The sequence below is a fragment of the Oryzias latipes genome, chromosome 3, assembly GCF_053564925.1.
Source record: "Oryzias latipes strain Hd-rR chromosome 3, Olatipes_Hd-rR_3.1".
Classification (NCBI taxonomy): Eukaryota; Metazoa; Chordata; class Actinopteri; order Beloniformes; family Adrianichthyidae; genus Oryzias; species Oryzias latipes.
Genome location: NC_136239.1, coordinates 30,176,712 through 30,199,997, shown reverse-complemented (window position 1 = coordinate 30,199,997; position 23,286 = coordinate 30,176,712). Strand labels below are relative to the sequence as shown.

General features: G+C 37.3%; 1 protein-coding gene across 5 annotated transcripts in view; it reads right to left on the bottom strand.

The window, feature by feature from the left end:
- The window catches only part of tln2a (talin 2a), an 88,289-nt gene that overhangs the window by 41,608 nt on the left and 23,395 nt on the right, over positions 1-23,286 (bottom strand). For 3 of the 5 annotated variants that reach the window (XM_004067398.5, XM_020699875.3, XM_078944599.1), the window contains exon 2: positions 17,031-17,073. The exons of 1 other annotated variant lie outside the window; for it this stretch is intronic. The gene's annotated coding sequence lies outside the window, so the exon portion shown is untranslated. Of the gene's footprint in view, positions 1-2,627; positions 2,708-17,030; positions 17,074-23,286 lie in introns of those variants that run through there. One more of the 5 variants, XM_078944598.1, reaches the window with a different exon arrangement.

Here is a 23,286-nt window from a genome sequence, read left to right as displayed (position 1 = left end):
TTTGTTATGCTTCGTAAAGCAGAAGAGCTAACAACAAATTTTACTTTGTTTTTCTTTTTCTTTTTTAAACGGCCCATCTATGCCCTGCTGGGAACAAAGAGAAAGTCCTGAATTTTGTTTTGGGGATTTTATTTGGAGCAAAAAGGGGCTTAAGAGATAACATAGTAAAAACAGCAATCAGAAGAACTTAGGCAGTTTTCCCCAAAAACTTCCAGATCCTGTTGGAACAAACAAGCCACCGCTTGTTCCTGATAACAGGATTATTTAGTTATTTGGAGATATCCAAGAAGATGATCCTTGCATATTTTCAGATTCTGTACTGCGCCCCCTAACAGAGCACATCCTGTGTGAGACCAATGGGAACACAGAGCTGCTCTGTGACAGGCGGGTCAGAGGTCACAGCAGCCCAGTGCTGGCATTCGCATGTAGCTCTCCTCTGCTCTGGAGGCTCGTGACCCCCACTCCAACTCTCAGAGTCTGGCTCCTATGTGGGATCTGCTCACACACAAGGGGGGGGGGAAGGTGTTCATCTCACCCAGCATGTTGACACTTCACTGCCCGACCCTGATCCACACACTCAGAATAACACACTGCGACACTATTTTGTGTCTACATTACAATGTCAAAGTGATTGTTGTTGTTTTTTACATTTTCTTAAATGTATGCTACATCAACGTGCAAAAAACTAAACTTTATGTATAAATAAATAAGAAATAGATCTTTTAATATCTATTAGACTTGAACTTTAATTACGTATGACAAGCTCTTGGTCATAACTCAAGTAAAGTCATTAGCACTAATGGGGCAGAGCTATAACATCATGTGAATGATCTTCTGCATGTTTCTGAATCAGTGGACCACATCGAGTACAGAACAGCTGAAGATTTGGCCTTTTTTAAATGTTTTTGATCAGGAAAGCAACTTTAACAGATTCCATTTTATATTGAAAACATGTCTTTTACATAAAAAACGTCTTAAGCGCAACATAAAAACTTTAATTATCTTCCTCTGATCTCTTCTAAACTCCATTGCAAGAAGCTTTTTTCTCTTGAATTAATTTGACAGCAGACCAACATTGGCAATGTAAATACTGCCTGGATGATGCCGACTGCTTTGTTTCATAGCTAGAAATGAACAATAACACCTTTAGTTGTCATGAAAGATTCTCCTACAGATCTTCAATTCAAAGGCTTGATTCTAAAGATCAGACAGTATTTCTTTCAAAAGTGTAAAATGGATGAATAAATAAAGATAAACCCCTCAATCATGCAATAAGACAAAAGTGGGATAGATATATCAGCAGGATTACCACTATAGTATCACACTGTATGGGATTTTCTGAGATCAAATATGGCTCTAAAGCCCCCCATAACACTGGAACATCTAAACAGACTCTTTCAGCTGCTAACAAATCACATGTGGGAATACGTGCAGCCCCGACAAACACACAGTAAGTAAAATACAGGTTCACATATTTCCTAGTTTATAAAAAAAAAGACTTTTTGTGACTGAAAAGATGCAAAAACATAAATAAATAATTTAACATACTGTTTGTCGATCCTAAAAAAATAATAATAATAATAATAAAATAAAATCACAAATATTTTACCATAGATATATTCATAATTTATGGCGCAAAACTTATGGAGTCCCAAACTGTTCATAATTAAACAAATAAATATGACCTATTGCGATCACACAATCAACCAATAAATCTCTCATAAATATATAGAAAAGATCATGAAATAGTGAAAAACCTGCACACAGATTTTAAATTAGCCATTATATTAGTAAATATATTTCATTTTCTTTAAAAACCTGTTCATTATTTTAAAACAGCATTTTAAAATATTAATTTTTAATCATGTTGAACATTATTATAATTCTATGGCTTTTTTCAGAACCTCAGATTTCAAATTTTCACAATTTCATGATCTTTTTCATATATTTATGAGAGAGGTTGATTGTTTGATCGCACAAGGTCATATTTCTTTATTTAATCATCAGCAGTTTGGCACTCTATAAAAACTAAACATATCGGAGGCTTTGACTGACTACCAGAGAAAAACATTGTTTTTCCCCAGAGCACCATCCCTCCACATTTGGCATACCTGGAAAGCCACCAAATGTCCTCTGTGGAAACCAAATGGAGTTCATTCAGTAATCTGCTGTGTGTTGGAGATATTCAGGTTCAGGAATGATTAGTGAGGGGGTTAAGCAGGTCAAAGGGAGTCTTGTGAACATATTCAATTAGTCCAGTTATCTTCAAGTTTGTGTTAAACTGATTTAAACAGAATCCATTTAAGATATGTAAAGGTGTTCAACCAACACAGAAAAGGTGAACCTCAGTGGAAAACTCCTGGGTTAACGGCAGGTCATTTTGCCCATGTGGAAGCATAACGCTACCTATTTTGAATTATGAATAATAAGTGAACACAATTTAGAAGATTTTGCAGCAGAGTGTGGGAACAGTAGAGTACACTAGAGAAATTAACCTAATCCTGACAGAATGAAGGAGCGTTGCATTTTCCTCTCTATGCAGTCTGCTGTCTCATTCTTGTCATCTCTTTTTGTGCGGCTGAGTCTTTCTAAACAGGCCCATCTGTTTGCTGGCACTCTTTATTTACCTGCTTTCTTTGTATGACTGTGCAGTTTATCCACCTGCTGCACCAGCCTGCTGTTAGTCTGCCCGTTGCATATGCAAACCACCCAGGCTCTGTATTTCCTGAATAGTAAAAGCAGAGAATGTTTGCAGGGGGGCGGGATTAGCGACATCCTCTTAAATTAAGACAAATATTACAGCAGATAGAGATAAAATAGAATTAGACTAAAAGTAAAACTAGAACTAAACTAGACTAGGACTAGATCTAGAACTAGAACTATTACTAGACTAGGACTAGAACTAGAATTAGACTAGGACTAAGACTAAAACTAATACTAGACTTGGACTACAACTAGAATTAGACTAGGACTCGGACTCTTAGTCAACTAGACTAGAACAGAAAAGAATAGAACAGACGTTTATTTCCAGCAGCAGTTGAATTGTGGGTGGTCCTACAGCAGCAGTGCACAGGGCAATAGGGCAAAAAGAAAAAAAGCAACAAAAAATATATAAAATTAAAAATTCTAGACAAAATGAAAGAAATATGATAAAATAAAGGAAACAATAAAAAGAATTAGAGTATTTTTCGTGTGCAATTATTTGTACAGTTTTTGTCCATTTTACAGAGAGATCATTTGGGAGTGTTAAGCATTCATAGTCCATCGGTAATCAGCATTTCAGATGACTTTTAAAGTAACAAATGCAATTTAATTTTTAAAAAATCTAGATGTAATTAACCGGCCAATATTGCTAAATAATGCGTCATCTGAAATCATAAAAAAATCCAGTTCAAGACTAAAGCAATTTTTTAATACAGATTTAATCAAGAATATATAAGAATTAAATTAAAGAAAAATAGTAATTCCCAGCTCCCTTTTTTAAAGAACCACATTAGGAAGTTTTTGCAGTTTTGTGAAATGAAAACCTAAAATAAAAGATCTACATGTTAAAAAGAAGCAACTCCCTGTGTGAGCTCTGGTTTCTCACAGTGAAAATATATCTGACCACAAATCAATAGAAAATTAATTAAAAGCAGACGTGCAGACTGGAAATAGATTCCTAATCAGTCATACACTGTAAACTCCCACACAGCAACACAAAAGTTCCCAGAAAAACTCAAATGCACCAGTTACACCTACGCTGCTTTGATCTACAGAAGGCTCACATAAAGAATACTCTGCAGTATCACGCTGCTGCAAGCAAAATTTGCAACACGTTCTCACTAATCTGAAGCCTCTTCAAGTAAAATGAGAGAAGAACTTTCGTAATTGCACGTGCACTAATGAAATGTGGAAGTCCAATGTCTAAAACTCTGTAAAAACATGATCACTGCAGTCCTAAGGATCAGTGGTGAGGCAATTTATGTTTGAATGGCCAAAGTGAATAAACCGTAAGAAAATTTGTTATTTTGAATCTTCCTTAGAAAATATTCTTTATTTTTAACCATTTAGCAGTAAGGTTTCCTCAAGTAATGATGCTGCTACACAGAGTAGGGATCAAGGACAATGCTTTAACAGGTTCAAATGAATGTAAAGCATAAACAGATATTTCTCCCAAAATATGGTTAGCTGTGGTGTTCCACAGGGTTCTGAAATTGAACCAATGCTGTTGTGACTGTATACCTTACTTGGTATAAAATTTAAAAAACAACATCCAATTCAACATGCCAATAAAACTTGATAATGTCCACCTTGCCTTAACTACAGTACTATAATCTGTTTTTTGGTCCACCTTGTCACTAGATGACTGTGTTTTATCAATTAAATCAACATAATATGACAATAATATTTGACAAAGAGTTTTTGCACAGTTAAAAACTTAACCCACAGCCCATATTTTTCATTATTATGACATTGTAAACTTTTACAAGCAGTTTTAAGACCCACTGAAATTCTAATGGTTGTTTTATGCCCCGTGGGAAGCAAGACACTTTGTCTTATGTGCACGTCTTCAATAGCGAGACACAGGATGAGGATAAAAGTCTTAAGAGTCCAAGATGCCAACTGAAAGCAAATGAAGGCTCCTGTGCAGAATGATCCTTTAGCCAGTGAAATATCCCCAACAGTAAAGCCTGTCAAATCTCAAAGAGGAGATGAAATCAACTTCTTATTTAAAAAATGATTTATTTAGCTCACTTCTTGCAAATTTTATCAAGTGTCTAATAAAAGCAGGCTGCCTGAACCTTGCTGACACTACAGTATGAAAAGGCTTTTAAACTTTAAAAGGGGGGTTTATTGAACCTGGTATGGGTGTTTAAAGTATGTATCACAAATGTGAGGCAGCTGTGAAGATTCCCAAATGTTAGTTCAGCACATACTAAAGTTAAAGTGTGAATAAGACATTGACCTATAGACTTTATGACGACTGAGATGGGTTCCCAGGCAGTGTCGGAGAGCCGGAAGAAAGTAGGCTGCATTTAAATACACAATTCTTTTTCATTAGTGGAACATTAGGGCTCAACACATAAGATGAAAATGAGAGGAAGCTCAGAAACATGTAGCTACTCCTCAGCAGATCAGTGAGGAAGGGCAAAGCCTGATGGGAATACCTGGGCTCTATTACCGTAACATGGCCTTTAATCCAATAACGGAGCAGCCCACCAGTTTAAACAACAAACCTTGTGGGGCTGTGGATCTGGCAATCTAATAAATTTTTGGCCAAAGGATGTGTGGCCCTGTCAGTTGTGATAGACTTCAGTCTTTTATGACTCAGAGCATGAGTTTGTTTTTCAGATAAGATGGTAGGGGTCTGCTTTTGACATGACGGCTAAATTAGGCCAACACTCAGAGGGTGGTTGACATATTTTCACTTTCTAGTTTGTGCAGAACACTTGTCAAGGTAAAAAGAAAATGCTCATTTTTTACTAAGTTTAAAAACTTATTGTGCTTGTCAAAAAGGAATGCACCATTATTCTAGGAGTAAAATGCAACATGCAATAATTTTTATTTTGAACAAACAAAGACGTATTGCATGTTAACCAGATCTGACCTTGAGCTGATCATCCCTGCTTTTATCTCCTCTCATTTAAACTACTGCAATTCTCTTTTTACGTGTTTTAACAAAAAGTCTCTTAAACGTCTGCAACTGGTCCAGAACTCTGCTGCAAGGCTTTTAACTGGAACCAATAAGCACAGTCATGCCACCCCTCTGATTTTATCGCTACATTGGCTTCCTGTTAAATTCAGAACAGATTTGAAGATTTTGATAATAGTTTTTAGAGCCTTGCATGGACGAACCCTGAACTATATTTCTGACCTTTTAACTCCCTACACTCCTGCACGTTCCTTGAGATCCACTGATAAAAATCGTTTTATGTGTTCCAAAAACTAGGGGAGACTGACCAGACCAGATTGAGTCAGTCGAGTGTTTTAAAGCTGAATTTATTTAGGGGAGCTCTAAGCTGACTTTTACTTGTGTTCACTTCTGCGCGTTTATTTGTTTACTTATATGCCTGTGTGTGTTTATTTGGGTCTCACTACTGATTTTATAATGTTTTAACATTGTGAAGCACTTTGTGAGTCGCTCTCTGAGAAAAGTGCTATACAAATAAAGATTTACTTACTTACTTCATGCAATGAGACCAATGGATGCTAGCTTTTTATTAAATATGCATTATAAAGAAAAAGAATGATGTGCTTCTAGAGACATGAACATTTGTTTGGTCCCATTAGCTGCTAGACATTAAACCTATGAAAAGCAGTACTTCATTTGTTACTAAGTGATTTGACAGGGGTTAATATGAAAAACTACATTTTTTATTTACTAAAGATAAATTACACAATACATTTTTAAGGATGATAAACTAAAAGAGTAAATGACAATCCTTATAATTTATTTAAATTCTTTAACTGAAATACTTAAATACTCCGGTCATCTTTTGATCGATTGTAAAAGCATTACCAGTAGTCTTTTCATTGGGATTGTGCAGTTTTTAGCCAAAATCCTTGTGTCAAAAGCTTGTGTCGTTTTCTAGGACATAGTTTCAGCAGAATGGCTGGAGTTCATTAGAAATTCACCTCTACGTTGTGAGCAGGATTGTTGGCATGGAGTAAGCCTGCCCCTAGTTCCCGTCATCCCTTTGTTTACAAACTCTTCTGCTAGTTTGCTACCTTACAATCCACCAACCTGACATTAGTAGTGCAACAAAAATGGTCAGCAATATTAGAGCTATCCGGCAGTACAGTTTGGAGCCAGATGCCAGCTCAGACCAGGAAAATGAAGATGTACATGGATCTATTAGTCTGCAAGCAGATGCATCAGAATGGAGCGAAACAGGGAGCTTGGGGTCTGCCACCATATTTTCCACGTCACAAATACGATTTCTTTCAAACGGCATTTTGCTCCTGATTCACAACAATTTGAATAAAGAAACACTCAGAAATGCAATTTTTTACTGAATTTTTGTATATATGTCCTCCATCATCAGAAAAATGCCACAAGATCATGTTAAAAACACCAAAAAGACAATTTCATTGAAGTGGATATGACAGTCACAACAGAAAGACGCATGGGAGAAAATAATTGAATTAGAAAAAATACTTTTTCCATTTTACCTTTAAATGGTAAAAATCATTTAAAAGTCTTAAAATTTGACAACACTCCTAAAACTTGAAAGCAGCATCGACTTATAATGACTTGTATTTTAATGGGGATTAGCCTTATTCGGGTATCAAAGTTTTACACTAATGACAAGATAATTATACTGCAACTTTGGTTTTGTCCAAACAGAGAGCAAAAGCCAGTCCCACACATTGCTGCATTGACCCCTGTAATAGTTGCTCTTTTTTTCCTTTACTATACAGAAAGTCGCAATAAATTTTGTCTGCTCATGTTTTTTGTGTTGAGACTTCAAAAAGGATTTAGGAAAAAATGACTTTCTGCTCACGCAGATATAATCCCCGTTTCTGTAAGTATGTTTTCTCAACTGTGTATACTTTCTTCCTCAAATACACCTAAGGTCGGGAATCCATTCAGTTACTCCATGGTGAATCATTAATCAGTTTACTTTTCATTTGCACATCTAAAGCCAACAAAACTTGTACTTTTTCTTCTCTTCAGATGCCATGGCACTGTTGCTTCAGCTATTCGTGCAAATGTAAAGCAGATATTTTAAACTTCACTAATATTTATCAGAAAGACGTGAAGTTTATCTGAAGCTAAACCAGATCAATCCAGCACAGTTCAGCATGGGGCCACAAGCATTCAGCTGGTGAAGAGTGCAGGGGGCTGATGAGAAACGCCAAGTGAGGAGTTCCACTCTCATACATCCAAGTCAAGCAGGGACATCTTCTGCATGCAAATTCAAAGTTCAACACAGACTTGTGTTAAACTTTACATCTTGTTTCCTTGGATTACTTTACTGTATAACACCAGCCTGCTATTCATCATGCTGCGAGTACAAAAAGTTTCCCACTGACGTGTGTGAGAAAGAAAAGGTATTTTTCACCTGGATAGCTGTGCCTGTCATTCTTTATTTCTGGTGAGTGAAAGGAACAAGTATTGTATTCATATGTGTTTCTGTATTTATGAGAGAGACCCTGGCAAACAGGCAGGTGATGCATCTATGTCGACAGCAGCTCCAATGCAAGTGTTGGGTTTCATGTGGGGCCAAACAGTCCCACAAATTAACGCCTGGTGGATGAAACTTTTTAACTACAGAGCATATTAAAAGGTAAGACGGCAAGACGGTAAGACGAATGAATCCTTCACTTTTTGATTGCCTTGGAAAAAAAAAAAAGTTGGTGGAAAAATTCATAAATCCCCCTCAACCCCGTTTTAACTAGAAAGAAAAAAATAAATGAGTAAGTGAATAATAAGTGAAACTAAAATCAAAACTTTTATTTGAGGAAATGTGTCAAATAACTTTTGATGGGGTACCTAATAATTTCCTAGAATGACTTTTAAGCCGCCATTTGGAGTTAATCTTGGATTACATCACTCGCTTACTCCTACGTTACAGTTTTTTTTTGAAGGAGGCAGCTTTTTTCTTTCTTTTTTCTATCTAACATACACTCAGCTTTACAAAGACTCCACTGCTACTCCCGGATGTGTTCAAGTAAAGGTTGCCATGGTTACATGGGCTAGTTGTGGCCAGACTAATATCTGTCTTGTTTTACAAGGACTGGTACTGAGAAAGCCCTGCTGATTCAAATATATCTGCTGCTTGAGTGTACAACAGACCATAAAAATGCAGATTTCACTTTGTTGACTTTACATTATAAGATGCGTTTTATGTGTTTTAATAAGGTCTGCTGGAGAAATGTGTAAAGCAGATAGTGCTGTGTTCATCACAGAAAAGCATTTTTGTAAAAAAACAATAAGGAATGACAGTTTTTTTGTAAAAAGAAATCTTGAGAAATCTTGGAGGTCTTTAAGCTCTGACGGTTCACAGAACCCAAATCGGTCTTTGTTGACATGAGAGCAGGAACTCAATACGTTTGCGTGCAATCACAAAGAAACATTCAAAGAAACTGGTTGAAGTGGAACACATAAGCAGTGACATCATCAACACATCCAAATGTTTCTGTGGGATTTTCTCCCAATACACTGATTAGGAACCTCACCTCAATCCAATTTTTTGTTTTGTTGCCTGTGGCTGTATCCGTGTGTTAGCATAGCAGCCCCGTCAAAACAAAAATACACATAAAGCTACAGTGGAAAGACAAATCCTCAGGTGTAAACTTGCAATCAGTATCGAGAACTTAGTCGTTGGACCCTTTTCCCCTTACTTCACTCAGATGCAGTCAAATCACAGAGCCACATTTCAGTTAAGGTTGATTGAGCTCTTTTAGCAAGTTTCTGGCAAAGCAACAATCTGCAAGTGCTTCTCTACTTACAGCTGCTGTATATTCAGTAAAAAGCAAAACAGCTTGTCATGTAAGGTTCTTCTGGTCCAGACAGTTCATACATCACAAGAACTGTGCTACATTCACAGAGTGTGTGTGTGCTGCACACAACATATTTTAACTTAGTTTTTTGATAGAAGTGTATATCTTTTGCTCTTACATGATGCAAAACGAATCTTCAGGATAATACGTCCAAAAATAGGTAACTGCAGGAAACCAGCAGGAATCGGCAAAACACAAGGATTACCAAGGTTTTTGACAAAACTTTATACACATTCAGAGCACAGTAGGAAACTGTAAACAAAGGATCGGCCATGTTGATCACCTTTCAGCCAAATGGCTGAAAGGAGGAATGTGTGCTCCTATTTGAAATCTGTTTTCCTCTCACTTAAGAGTATTTTTGCACTTCGTTAAGAATAACATCCAAGAATGACACAAATAAAGGGGCTGGATTCAGACCACCCAGCTAGTCAAATATTTAGCACAAATGCGACTGCTTCTGTGCCAGTGCTGGTCGTCAGCATGGGAGATTTTGGGGACAGAGAGAGCACATTTATTCACTAGTTTTCTGAATGTGTACTTCCCATTGCTTTGTGCAGTTTCTCATGACTCTTGTGGAGCTCCAAGCTGTCTCCTAGATTGACTTATAATGCCACAATGCTACAGATTTCAGTGAAAGGCAGCAGATATGGCACAAAGTAAGCAAAATAAAATCAATGCTTGTTTTGTGGTGAAAAAATAGATGTTTCATATTCACTGTGCAACTTACAAAGTTGAAGTTGAAAGAAAGATCCCATTTTCCAGTGGTTGTTTTTTTTCTTGGTTCTGGCTTTTAAAGCTCTTCTGCAAACAATCTGGCTGATGATGAAAAAAGGTAGTGGGAGCTAGGCTAAGGTCAGAAGTGAGTATTTATGAGCAATAGTATGGTTTCAAGCTGATAGGGAAACAAAGAAGATCAGAAGGAGTTGAATTCAGTCTTTGTAAATCTAGAAAAAGTCTTTGACAGGGTACCAATAGGGGAGCTGTGGTTTTTATGAGGAAGTGCCAGAGAAATACATTGAAGTTGTTGAGAGCTGTAAGACAGTAGTGAGATGTGCTGTTCATGTGGAGGTGGGACTGCACCAAGGATCCTTTCCCTCCTTGTTTGCTGTGGTGGTGGACAGACAGATAGATCCGGGGTTCTCAAACTTTTTCTCTTGTTCCCCCCTTTGTTGAAGGAAAAATGTTCACACACCAGACACACCGGTTTCAGTAAACACACACTCATCCCACAACACATGCTTTTCTCAATTTTCAACAAATCTGATCACAGTTGCAAAGAAAGGCAGGTGTAGTTATCCAGTCCGTACTGGTCGCGTGTGCGAAATGCATCAACGTCCGGGCGGCATTACCATTCTGTTCAGATGTCAAAACCTCCACTAACAAAAATAATTATGTCTTCAAATGTGACGGTTAGGATTAGGTTAAAATGAGTGACGTAAGACCCGCAAATATGTGGTCCCGAAGCCCGTTTTGTTTATGTTCTGCTGCGAAAAAAATTCCAACGTCGAAACATTGGTCCCCCCCCCTCCCCTCCCAGCCGTGTCCCACAGGGTGATTCGCCCCCCTGAGATGCTTCAGCGCCCCCCCCAGGGAGGTGCGCCCCACAGTTTGAGAACCACTGTGATAAATTAAGTTTAGACAGGAATCTTTGTGGATCATGATGTTTGCAGATGACATTGTGATGTGTAGAGAGGGAAGGCAGCGGGTGGAGGAACATCTAAAGAAGTAGAGGTTTGTTCTAAGAAGTAGACAAATGAAGGTCAGATGCAGGAAGACAGAGCATCTATGTGTAAATGAGAGGGAATCAAGTGAAGGAGCGAGGTTACAGAAAGCAGCGGTGGAGGAGGAGGACTTTAAGTACTTACAGTGAACAGTCTGGAACAAACCAGTATGGGAAAGAGGGGAAGAGTTTTGTGCATGCAGGTTGGAACAGATGGATGAAGGTTTCAGCTGTGATATTTGACAAGTGTCAGAGTAGAAATTGTAAAATCATAAATAAGAGAAAAATAGATATACAACTTAATGACAGATAATTTTTAGACCATATCATCTAGCTGGCTGAGTATTCCAGACTTCAGATTCAATGCCATTTGGCTTCGACTTGAGATTGTGCAACCATCAAATCCAGTGACTGACCCCCCAGGAAGCAAAAACCACTGCTTGCTAGTGGATGTCTGACAGCAAAAGGAATGCGGTAGATAGTTTTAGGATGTGGTCAGGATCCAGTCATTTCCCAGGGTGAGTAGGAGTCTCCAGGATAAGCTCATGACAAACCATCCATAGAGTCACGTCACCCCCATAAGCATCAACACCCCCCGCCAACTGTGTGAGAACACTCTTTCCTTACTCCAGCACATTTGGCACTGCTGCTCAATGATGCCTCTGAGTCAGTTCCACAGCAGCTGGTCACAGTCCAGTCAACAGTCAGGATGAAGACATTCTGCATTTACAGATCTGAGGTATTTAGTTCAATGACATAGAGGCTGATCACACCGAACAAAAATGTTGGAGCCACTTCAAAATAAACACAAAATCTCTGTCACTGATGATACAAACAGCAAGTTTCCTTTTAATTTAATATTTCTAACATTATTCCACTAACAAACCATCTTGATGTATCTGTTCCAGTTCAAAGGTGTTTGACAAGAGACGCAGTTTGTGGAGAAATGCAAAGGGCCTATGCTTTTCTAAAGACTTTTATAGTAAACAATAGAGTTGTGTATTGGCAAGAGTCAAGCAAAGCAATACATATCATATGTGTCTCACGAAAACATAGGTATCGCGATACATCCAAAGACTGTATCCGAACAATTTTTTCAATATTTTTTTAAAGACTATGACTTAGTAAAAGAAAATGAATGTGCCTTTCATTGTAATAAAATGGTCATATTCTTGTTTAACGTTTAACAGTCCAGCTGGATCTCATATGCAAGTTGCTTTTACCCATGAAAATTCATTGTGCTTTTCTTTTTGTAAATTATGATGTTTTTTTCTTGAAGGGAAAAGTGAACATTGTTTGATTTACACAACAAAATAATCTGCAGTATAAGAAAAAAAAAATAGAATGAATGTGCCATAACCAATAAGGTTCTGTAGGTAGTGCATGTCTCATAACAACAAAAACAGAGAGGCTGACAGAATATTTAACAAGAGCTGGTTCTCGCGAGATCTTGTAGTTGTTTTGGGGTTGTGTAGTGCTGCTAATAGAGGTTCAGGTTGCTGTGTTGGAAACTAGTGGCTGGGGGTTTAAGTTGAAAACAAGAGTCAGACGGTGAAGGAAGACCATAAATAATTGTAAAAATATCATCCTGACAGTATTTTAAATTGATACAAGTATTGCAAAATGATCAAAATATTGATTTTTTTCTACAACTCTAGTAAACAATATCCATGCATATGATAATATATTATTTTTGCCACACCAAAGAACACATTTGTATTCAATATTTGTTATATTCCTGAGCTTGTTTCCAACTCTGAAGTAAGACACCTCGACCTCTGAGGCATTGGTTTTTTTTTCTTGTGGATGCTGCCCATTCTATGACGTCATCCTGGCCTCGTTTCGCCCACAAAAACAAACGACGTCCAAACTTTTGCAAAGATGTACATATTGTGCATAGAAAAGGAAAGCGTTTTTGCCACACAGTGCTAGCTATATGGAGAAAGTGTGTGTTTGTGTTAGCCTGGGGGTCGGTGCTGGCAGCGCAGACTCCTTCTTCTGGGCGGGGCTGTTTTCACTGGTCTCCATCAGCTTGTGAAAACTCGCTCATTTTCGTGGAATGGGAGGGGCTGTCCTCAGAGCACAGGTTTTTAGAGGAATATTCAGATATGCGTTAATGGAAAAAAATACCGCTTTGTGTTTTTCTTTGTGTTTTTTTTAAATATTTTTAACACACTTAAAAATATGCTGCAACAAACCTCATTGCAAAAAACTAAATTTAGTAAAGATGCAAATATGTGCCACACTTAGTTTCTACTTGGGATGCACTGATTCACTTTCCCCACAATAAATTTTTTGGGTCACAGTTTTCATTTTGATTAGATTTATGGTTTGTGTATTACAGAACAACAACAACAACAAAAATCACATTCTTAAGTTGCTAGAAAGAAAGCAACAATAAAGAAAAATCTTTTAAAATCTTATACTAAGCCTGGTGCAATGTAATTAAACAATTCAAATATATCCTTAAATTTAGCACAAAAAGTGTTAGACACTTCCAATATAAATATCCATTTGCAGTAGAGATGCAACCATTCACTTTCCCCACGATTCCGTTGAAAACCAGAATTATGGTCTCCATAGTTTATACTAAATTTGGAGAACTTTATCCAACAGAACTTTCTGACTAACTGAATGACTGTATTGTCACCAGATCATAAGTGTGAAAGCTCAAATCTTCACCCCTCTAAGGAAGCCTTCACACTGATGTCATCTGATAAAAAAGGCAACCAGAAGGCTTTTACTTTTGTACAAATTATTTTAAAGCCAATCACATTCAACCAATTAGAAATGGACCTCTCATGAACATTGAACCCAATACAGTTGAAGCATTTTCTCCAGTGTTGGCTTTAAGGAAGGCTGGTAATTGGTCCCAATCTTTTCCACCCATGAATAACCTCTCACTGCACAATGGAGCCTAAATTATTTAGAAATGCCTGTTTTGACAGGTCTCAGATTGATGGGCGAGAACAGTTGGCTTTTTCAGGAACACTGCAGCTCTCCTCTTCACTTTTTCACCACATCACCACATATTTCAGTGGGCTTGACCATATTACCATTACACTAGAAAAAATACTTTTACAACGGCTAATATTTTCTCTGAAGTTATTTAAAAAATAACATTTTTGCAGCAGAAATCAGATTTTTTCTAACACTTTTTAATACTGTCCTGAAACGCAAATGCTTTCCATTTAGCGGGACAAAGATTTTCTTTTACAAAAATGTGGACAATAGTGCTTTTGTGAACACAGTTTCTAAGTTGAGTGTTTTTTTTCTTCCATTTTGCAACTTCATGAACTGAGCTCACATTGGACTAATCATGTGTGAGTAAACAGCTGGAACAGCTGGTGAAGGCAGAAATCACAGTAAATGATGGCTAAGACAAGATAAAAATAGCTGAGGAAGCTCTACTTCTGTTTTTTTCCCCTCATTCAATATGATGCTCACTTTTTTCCTCAGTAGCTTAAGCGTCATTAAACATCCAGTCTAAATTGAAATCTATGAAAATCTGAAGGCATGAAAACAAAGATATGGCATCAAAATCGCAATAAAAGACGCTAAATTCTGGCAAAAAATGAAAGGAGGCCATTTTCTGCAGAGCACTAAGGAACAAAGGTCCATGTTACAGCCTTGGACAAAAGAGCTTGTGACCATACTATTTTTTTAACCAAGAACCCACGCTAATCACTTTATGCCAAGTTTAATTTCGTTTCTTGAAGCGCCCCACCGCATGATGTGCATCAACATCTAGCTCATTACATCCAAGTCAATTTAAACACACAGCAACTAAAGCCATTTGTGGGCTGAAGCATGGTTACAGAGAAGCTGGGCACCAGATGCTGCTAGTTAATTACCCTGTGAAATCAGCACATCCAGTCAGCTTAAAACAGACATTGTATGGCATGAGAGACATGTGTCCTCACACACATGCAGCACGTTAAAAATGGAATTGAGTTATCTCCTTTTGATGGGAACCAAAGCTAGATAAACAGTGTACCCTATTAGCAGCTTTGGATCGGTTTTGTTTGTAGCCACATTTGATGAGTAAACTTAAACAAAGTACAACTGGATTGTAAAGTGTCGATTGGTCCTGGGTCAGACGTCTCATGTTTTAAAGCAAGGTTATATGAGCTGTGAAATATGGGTTCAGTAGCCTGATTTTATCCTCTTCCATTACGACCTAAGCAAAGAAAATTACTCAACACCTAAATATTGATCGGATAACTATGTAGTACATGTTGACAAACTTGAAGTAAAAAGAGAGAATGACTGACAAAAATGATTCTATCGTTTTTTGACAAATTTATAAAGAACAAAGGGTTGAACTTAAGTAAACAGCCCATAACGAATCCAAACAGTTACACTACCGCATGTTAATGTGATGACATTCAAATTCAGCTTTATTTATCATGCCACAGAGCATCTCAAAGTGCTTCCCAGAGAAAAAAAATAATAATAATAATTACAAGATAAAAAATATAGTAGTTAAAATAATAAACATAGTAAAAATAATACAAATAATAATACAAATAAATTATTTAATCAATAAAAACACATAAAACCCAACACATACCAATCCCACGATTAAAATCAAAACAAATTGAATTGTTGTTAAAATTTTATAAAATCAAATAAAAACATGTGATCAAGCAAAAACTATGTAAAAGATTTACTAAAAAGATGTATTTTAAGTTTTTTCTTAAAAACCTCCACACACAGTGGCTGAAGCCCTCACAACCTCAGTCAGGCTGTTCCACAGGCGAGGCCCACAGTGCTGAAATGAGGCCTTGTCGTTGGTTTTAGTTCTGACCTTTGGGACCACCCGCAGACTGGGAGGGTCATAAACTAAAAGTAAATCTGATAAAAATGATGGTCCAGTTCCATTTAAACTTTTATAAACTAATAAAAGAACCTTAAAATCAATCCTGAAGCTGACTGAGAGCTAGTGCAAAGACTTCAAAATTGGAATACTGTGCTCCTTCTTTCTGGTTGTAGTTAAAAGGCGTGCAGCCGAATTTTGAACAAGCTGCAGCTGGTTGATAGTATTTTTTTCTTTATACTAAAAAGAAGAGCATTACAATAATCTATCCTAGGTGTTATAAAAGCATGGATTAATATTTCCGCACTGGCTTTGGAGAGAAAGGTTCTCACTCGGGCAATATTTCTAAGATGATAAAATGCAATGTCTTTGTAAATTGCTTTGCGTGTGCTTCAAAGGTAATATCTGCATCTAAAATCACACCAAGGTATCTGACTTTACTGCACACATTCAGATTAAAAATTGATAAATAGGATTAGACCCTTTCTATCTCAGCTTCAAAACCGACAATTAAAATATCTGTTTTTGTCTTGATTGAGCTTTAAGAAGTTCTCTCCCATTCATGTTTCAATATCTAAAACACAACTTATAAGGTCATCAATGGGTCCCATGTCGTCTGGAGAAACAGTCACATATAACTGGGTGTCATCAGCATAACTATGAAAGTTTGAGCCATGTCTCCTGATGACATCACCAAGTAGTAGCATGTAAAGGTAAAAAAGTGTGGGGCCAAAGACTGAACATTGTCGCACACCACATGTCAGTCCGTGCCTCCCAGATGACGCATCATTTACACTGACAATAAAATCTCTTAAAACTCCAAACTTGCACCTCATTGACAAAACCTTTCATCCCACTGCACTAGGATATAAAAATTCAGCTTGAGTGGCAAAAATTAAATCTCTTTTAAACAAAATATATCTAAAGGTTTTAGTCAACAAAAGTCCAAAAAAACAAGAATAATTGTTTCAAGTCTTCAGCATTAGATTAAAACCTTCCTACCTTATTGCTGAGAGACCTTTTGGATGTCTGCTGATCCTAGCACCTATGAAAGAAAATGTTGGAAATGTGTGAGACGAAACCAAAAGTGTACACCATTTACACCAGCTTATAACATGCTATGTAATAAAAAAAAAAATGTAAAAAAAAAAATTTCACAAACTAATGTTCAACACTGTGTTTTTAGACATCTGCAATTGGCTGTGCATATTTGGCATTACATAAGGATTACACACACATCCAAGGCAAAAGTGTAATTACTGTGAAATGCAAATGTATAGTGCTGCTCTGCTGAGAAGACGGGGAGAACTACATTTGCTGTGATCAAAGTGGATGCAAGTTCAACAAGATTAACATACACAATAGAAACAGTCACATTACAACTACAATTACATTTTCAAAAATAACAAGAGCTGAGAGGTGTGAATAACTTTTAATTATCTCAGCATTTGTTCAAAAGTTGAGAAATAATAGAATGGCTTTAAAATATACATTTAAGTATGGCAGGATAACAATCATTTAGTAAATAATTGAAATAAATTCAAATACCATGCAAGTATAATTCCTTCTTAAACTGAAAAGGAATATTTTTCGCACAAGCTAACTTAGCAAAAAAAGTCACATTAAAATCTGTTTAGCCTTGAAGATTATGCAAAAAAAAAAAGACCAAGTTTCAATGCACTAGAAAAGGTATCTTAATGCTTATAGCTCTGAGAAAAGAAGTTGAACAAACGTTTTTTCATCAAATCGCATCATGTTTTTTGGAAATAGCACTTAAATCATATATTAAAGTTGTTTTTACCCGAGCAATACACAGCTAATTATATGTTGTTCACTGAGAACATATTTTCCTCTTAATGCACCACAAAGTTATAAATCCGTCAACTCAGAGTACATGATGTTTAAAATTGTCCATTGTCCAAAATTGTCCAAAGACCATAATGTAGCCAGGAACTGTGGAGCAGACAGAACGTTACGTCATTACTAGTCACCAAAGCACAACAACTCCAGAAAGGACAGCTATGAAGTCATTTTCTATCACCTTGAAATTGAAGATACAAAAGCTCTGATATCCAGTCGAAAGGAGAAAACATACGGATTTGTAGGTGGCAACAAAGCTGGAGGTGAAAGATGAACTTTTGATGCCTAATTTCTATTCATCATATTTGCAGCCAAGGATATACAAAATCTTAAAAATGTATACTTGTTATATTAAGTATCAAATGAGCCAAGTTGCTCAATCATCATTTAAATGTACACAAAGTTTGGAAGACAAAACAGACCTCCCATTTCTCACATATTCAGATGGATAGATGAACCGGACTAAAAAATGTCATCGCATTTTTCATTTGGTAATCACAAGAAGGACGTAAAAGGAGATATTTATCTGTTTTATAACAGTATTTTATTAATGTCTACATAGTTTCATTGTCCATGGAGAATAATGCTCAGGAAGTGGTCAATGCTGCTGCAGCCCCCTCAGTGACAGTAGGATTGACGGCTAACAAGAGAAAGACACGTTAAACATATGATGTCAGGAATACACTGCAGGCACTCACTTCTTTGCCTCTCCCCTTTGGGGGAAATCTGAACAAACTACCAATGCAACACCCAATATGCAAGTACTTAAGTAGGTAGGACAGATTTGCCAAGTAAACCCTATACTTATGGGATTTGATTTATGATGCATCAATGTTTTGCAGAACACTTAAATGATGTATTGATTTATACTTTATCAAAGACAAAAGGGCAGCAGTGGTAGAGACTCAACTCGGAAGTACTGCTTTCAGATTGAGAAAGACAAAATGTAAAACTGCAAATGATCAGATTACCTGTTTGCTACTCAAACGACGAGTGTTTGGCTTCGCCTGGGCAGCAAGCTTAAAAGAAATCCTGTCCCTTGGGAACTACTGACTCACTGACATTAGCAAGAGTTTAAGGTTTCATACTGGAAGGCAATGACTCACATTTCCAGTTCTACAAAAGAAGTAAAAAAAAAATGTATACAGTCAGGAAAAATGTGTTCAGTATACATCAATTCAGAAAAATGGACGAAGTATGCAAAGTCCATCATAAGTACATTTCCAGTTCTACAAAAGAAGTAAAAAAAAAATGTATACAGTCAGGAAAAATGTGTTCAGTATACATCAATTCAGAAAAATGGACGAAGTATGCAAAGTCCATCATAAGTACACTTCGACTGAAACAGAATGTAAAAAAGAAGTCAGGAAATAATGTGTTTGTCTAAACGTCCAGATTTTTTATTTGCCAATAAGTATTTGGTCAAGAAGAAAAGTTTGGTTTAATTCTTTTTAATGAAAGTCTGGTTATCAATGACAAGTCAAACGTACACTGTAGATCTTCACCAGGTTTGCACTGAAGCTGCTATTTTGGTCCATTCTCCTATGCAGATCTCTCAAGAGCTGTGATGTTTTGGGGCTGTTGCTGGTCAACACAGACTTTCAACTCCCTCCACGGATTCTTTAGTGGGTTGATGTCCAGAGACTGGCTAGGCCACTTAAGCCCCTTGAAATATTTTTTACGTTGACACTACTTTTTTGTCCGAGTGGTGTGTTTGGGATCATTGTCCTGCTAGAACATCCAGCCACATTCCATCATTGATGCTCTAACTGATGGAGGAATTTTACCTAAAATGTAATAATACATTGACTCATTCAACCCTCTTAATAAATACAGATCAGTCAGTCGTCCTGTCTCATTTGCAGAAAATCAGCCCCAAAGCACGATGTTTCCACCCCCATGCACAACAGTGAGTATGGCGTTCTTGGGATACAACTTTATATTCTGCTCCCTTCAAACACGATATGTAGCATTCAAACCAAAGAGTTCCACTTTGTTCTCATCTCACCACATATTTCATTCTCCCAGTCCTCCTCTGGATAATCCAAATGATCTCTGGAAAATTTTAGACGGACCTGGACTTATGCCGGCCTAAGCAGGGAGACCTTTAGATCATTGCATCAAAATGTATAGCGTTACTAATAGTAACCTTTGTTACTGTGGTCCCAGCTCTCTTCAGGTCATTGACCAATTCCCTCGTATTTTATTAGGAGTTTTTAGGCTGTTTCTTCATTGTTTCTCTTTTGGCTTGTCCCATCTGGGGTCGCCACAGCGAACAAGTCGCATGGTAAACTTGGCAATGTTTTACGCCGGATGCCCTTCCTGACGCAACCCTCTCAAAGCAACCGGGCTTGGGACCGGCATAGAGGTAGAGAAGGGAACAGGGAGCAGCCCGGAGTTGAACCTGGGTTTCACGGATGGAAGGCGCCGCAAACCAGCACGAGCTAAACCGGCTCTTCATTGTTCTCAAGATTATTTTACCCTACCAGGTGAGATCTTGCATGGAGCCCCGGATAGAGGAAAACTGTCTGGGATCTTGAATTTCATCGATTTTCTAATAATAACTCCAACAGTTGATCTCTTCACTGAAATGCTGTTTGCTTGTTGTTCATCCAAGTCTTGTTTAGGTCAACAATATTGTCCTTAGACAGCTCTTTGGTCTTGTCCACAGGGGAAACGTTGCAGTTTGACCGTGGGCATAGTGGGCAAGTTCTTAAGAAGGTGTCTTTTATACAGGTAATGAGCTCAAACGGGTGCCATTAACATAGGTAACCAGTGGATAATAGAAAGGTTTCTAAAAGTATTAGTAACAGGTCTGTGAAAACAAATTTATTGCTTGCTTGTAGGTGCTATATACTTATACACACCCACACATTTGACTAGTACTAACAGTAAATACTAAGTATCAATGGAAAGTTGTGAAAATGTACCGTAATCTATATTCTCACCTCCCACAACTTCTAGTAATAACACTGCACATAAGATGTTCTGATAGAGTGGCTCATTTTGTTTCTGTACGCAGAGACAAGAATATCTGCTGTTAAAAGCAAACGTGACTTTGGAGAAAAGAGAAAAATATTTTAGGAGTCAACACACAGAAGTACAATATAATAAACTGAAGCTAGAAGCCACCTTCAAAGGGATATGCAACTCTAAAGTCTTAATGCAGGAAGTCTCATATTTCCCAGTTTCATAGATTCAAAATTACCCATTGCCAAAGTTAAAGTCTGTTTTGCACTGGACAGTTTAACCATAGTTTTTCTCATTTACATAATTGTTCTGAATAACATGTAAGCAGTCATTGTACCACGATTTAAAAAAAACAAAACAAGAATGACAGTCTTTTCCCCAAGAAGTTATAGAAATCCCTACCATGTTCACTCATCTTCTGCAAATGATCAGGTTATAATGTTGCAAACAAGGAAACAAGTCGCTTGACTTAAACTTTAGATTGCAAATGTCTTTCACGCTGAAGCTGACTCATCCGATAGTCTGCTTCACTTGGCAGGTGTGAAGGTTTTCCTAAACTCTGGTGCAAAATAAACAAGAGACTACTGAGTCACCAACGAAAATGATGGTCTTGGTTCATTTGTAAAATTTTGCTCCAGGCACTATGAGAATTTTTGTAAAAGTCACCAGGTGGCAAAATCAAAGCAGGTTTTTCACATAGTCTACTGAGAACTGAAAAAAAAAGTCATTTAATGCAAACTGTTCTTTAGCTATCGTGGCACATAGTATACACTACCCAGTTCAGTTTAGTCTGTTTGGTTGGTTTAGAATTTACCTATTGAATTCTATGACTTCATGTTTCCTATACAATTACCGGTATGAAGCCCATTGAGACAACCGTTGTCGTAATATTGGGCTATATATATTGGGCTACTTATTTAGGTCTACTTCAACAAAATCTCCAGAGAGATTCATCAAAAAATATCGGCTGATGTTATTCAAGCAAATAATATTTTTAAGCATGGATGAAGGTAAAGTAATATTTCACATTTAGAGTGAAAAACATTTCTATTCGGTAGAATACCTTTATTTATCATCAACATTTCATCGTCTTAGTGCAGCTGGTTCTATTTTCATTGTCATTAACCTTTTATTGCTTGGCAGTTGCTTCGAAAAAGAAAAAGCAGGATGGACTTATTGAGTGAAACATTTTTGAAACTGCAGACTGTCAGATATATCCATCCATTTCCAAACCTGCATTGTCCCTTTGGGGTCACTGGGTTGCTGGAGCCTATCACAGTCAACCACTCATTGAAGGGAAAGGCAGGGTACACCTCGGATGGTCTGCCAGTTTGTAGCAAGGCCATGTCCGATGTAACCATTTGCATTTTTCCATTTGAAATGCTGTCAAAAAGACCATCTACCTGGTATATGAATCAACACGTCAGCTAGGGCTGCACGATATGAGGAAAAGTTGTGATATGTGATATTGGTGAACAATATTCCGATAACAATATAATGTGTGGCATATAAACAAAGAGCAACCAAAACATCATTCCCATTTAATTGCAACAGTTTAAAAATTATACTCCAAATGACCCTCGTCGACATAGGAGGCGAACATCTAACATAATAGGGCTCCATCTGATTGGTCAACAACGTGAAGGGGTCCATCCGATTAGTCATAAAGGTATTTATTTGGTTTGTTACATTTTTCAAGTTGCCATAAGATTGTTTTAGCACATTAAGGTAACCATATATTGCAATTTTCGCTGTCTTTTGCGATATGCATGTTGCACAGCTTGATACTGCGATAACGATTTGCGGTATATTGTGTAGGCCTAACGTCAGCCAATGATCGTTGGGCGGCCAACTTTCTGTTAGGTCCAGTTACAACTGCACTGTTAAAAATGCCCCAAAACTGAGTGAAAGGTTTCATCTTATTCATATCAGTCTCTTAGAAATTAGTGAACTCATAGGGTATGGTAAAAAATATATATACTGTATTTATGAAAAAAAAAAAACAGAAGGTAAAATGGCATATACTTTGTGCTTTTTAACCTTCTTAGAAGGCCCAAAGTGTTTAAGAGTCACTGTCCCATTCATAGTGTTTGGCAGCAGAACCGCCAAACACTGGCGCCAGCCTATGACCTCGGGAGCAATGTGGGGTTCAGTGTCTTGCACTTTAACACATGGGCTTGCAGAGCGATCCACCAAACAGAGGTCGACCGCTCTACCTCTGTACCCAGCTGCCCTATATGATGGCATGAGACATATTCAACCCATCCCCAAGCTTTTCTTTGAAATTTTGACTAATCACAACTTTTGCACAAATTTGACCAAAAATTGTTTGCTCATAAATGAAAAACTTTGTACAAAAATAATTATTGACTTGCATGACAGAAAAGTACGCTAAATGTGAATGGATTATGTTCGGTCAAATATTCAA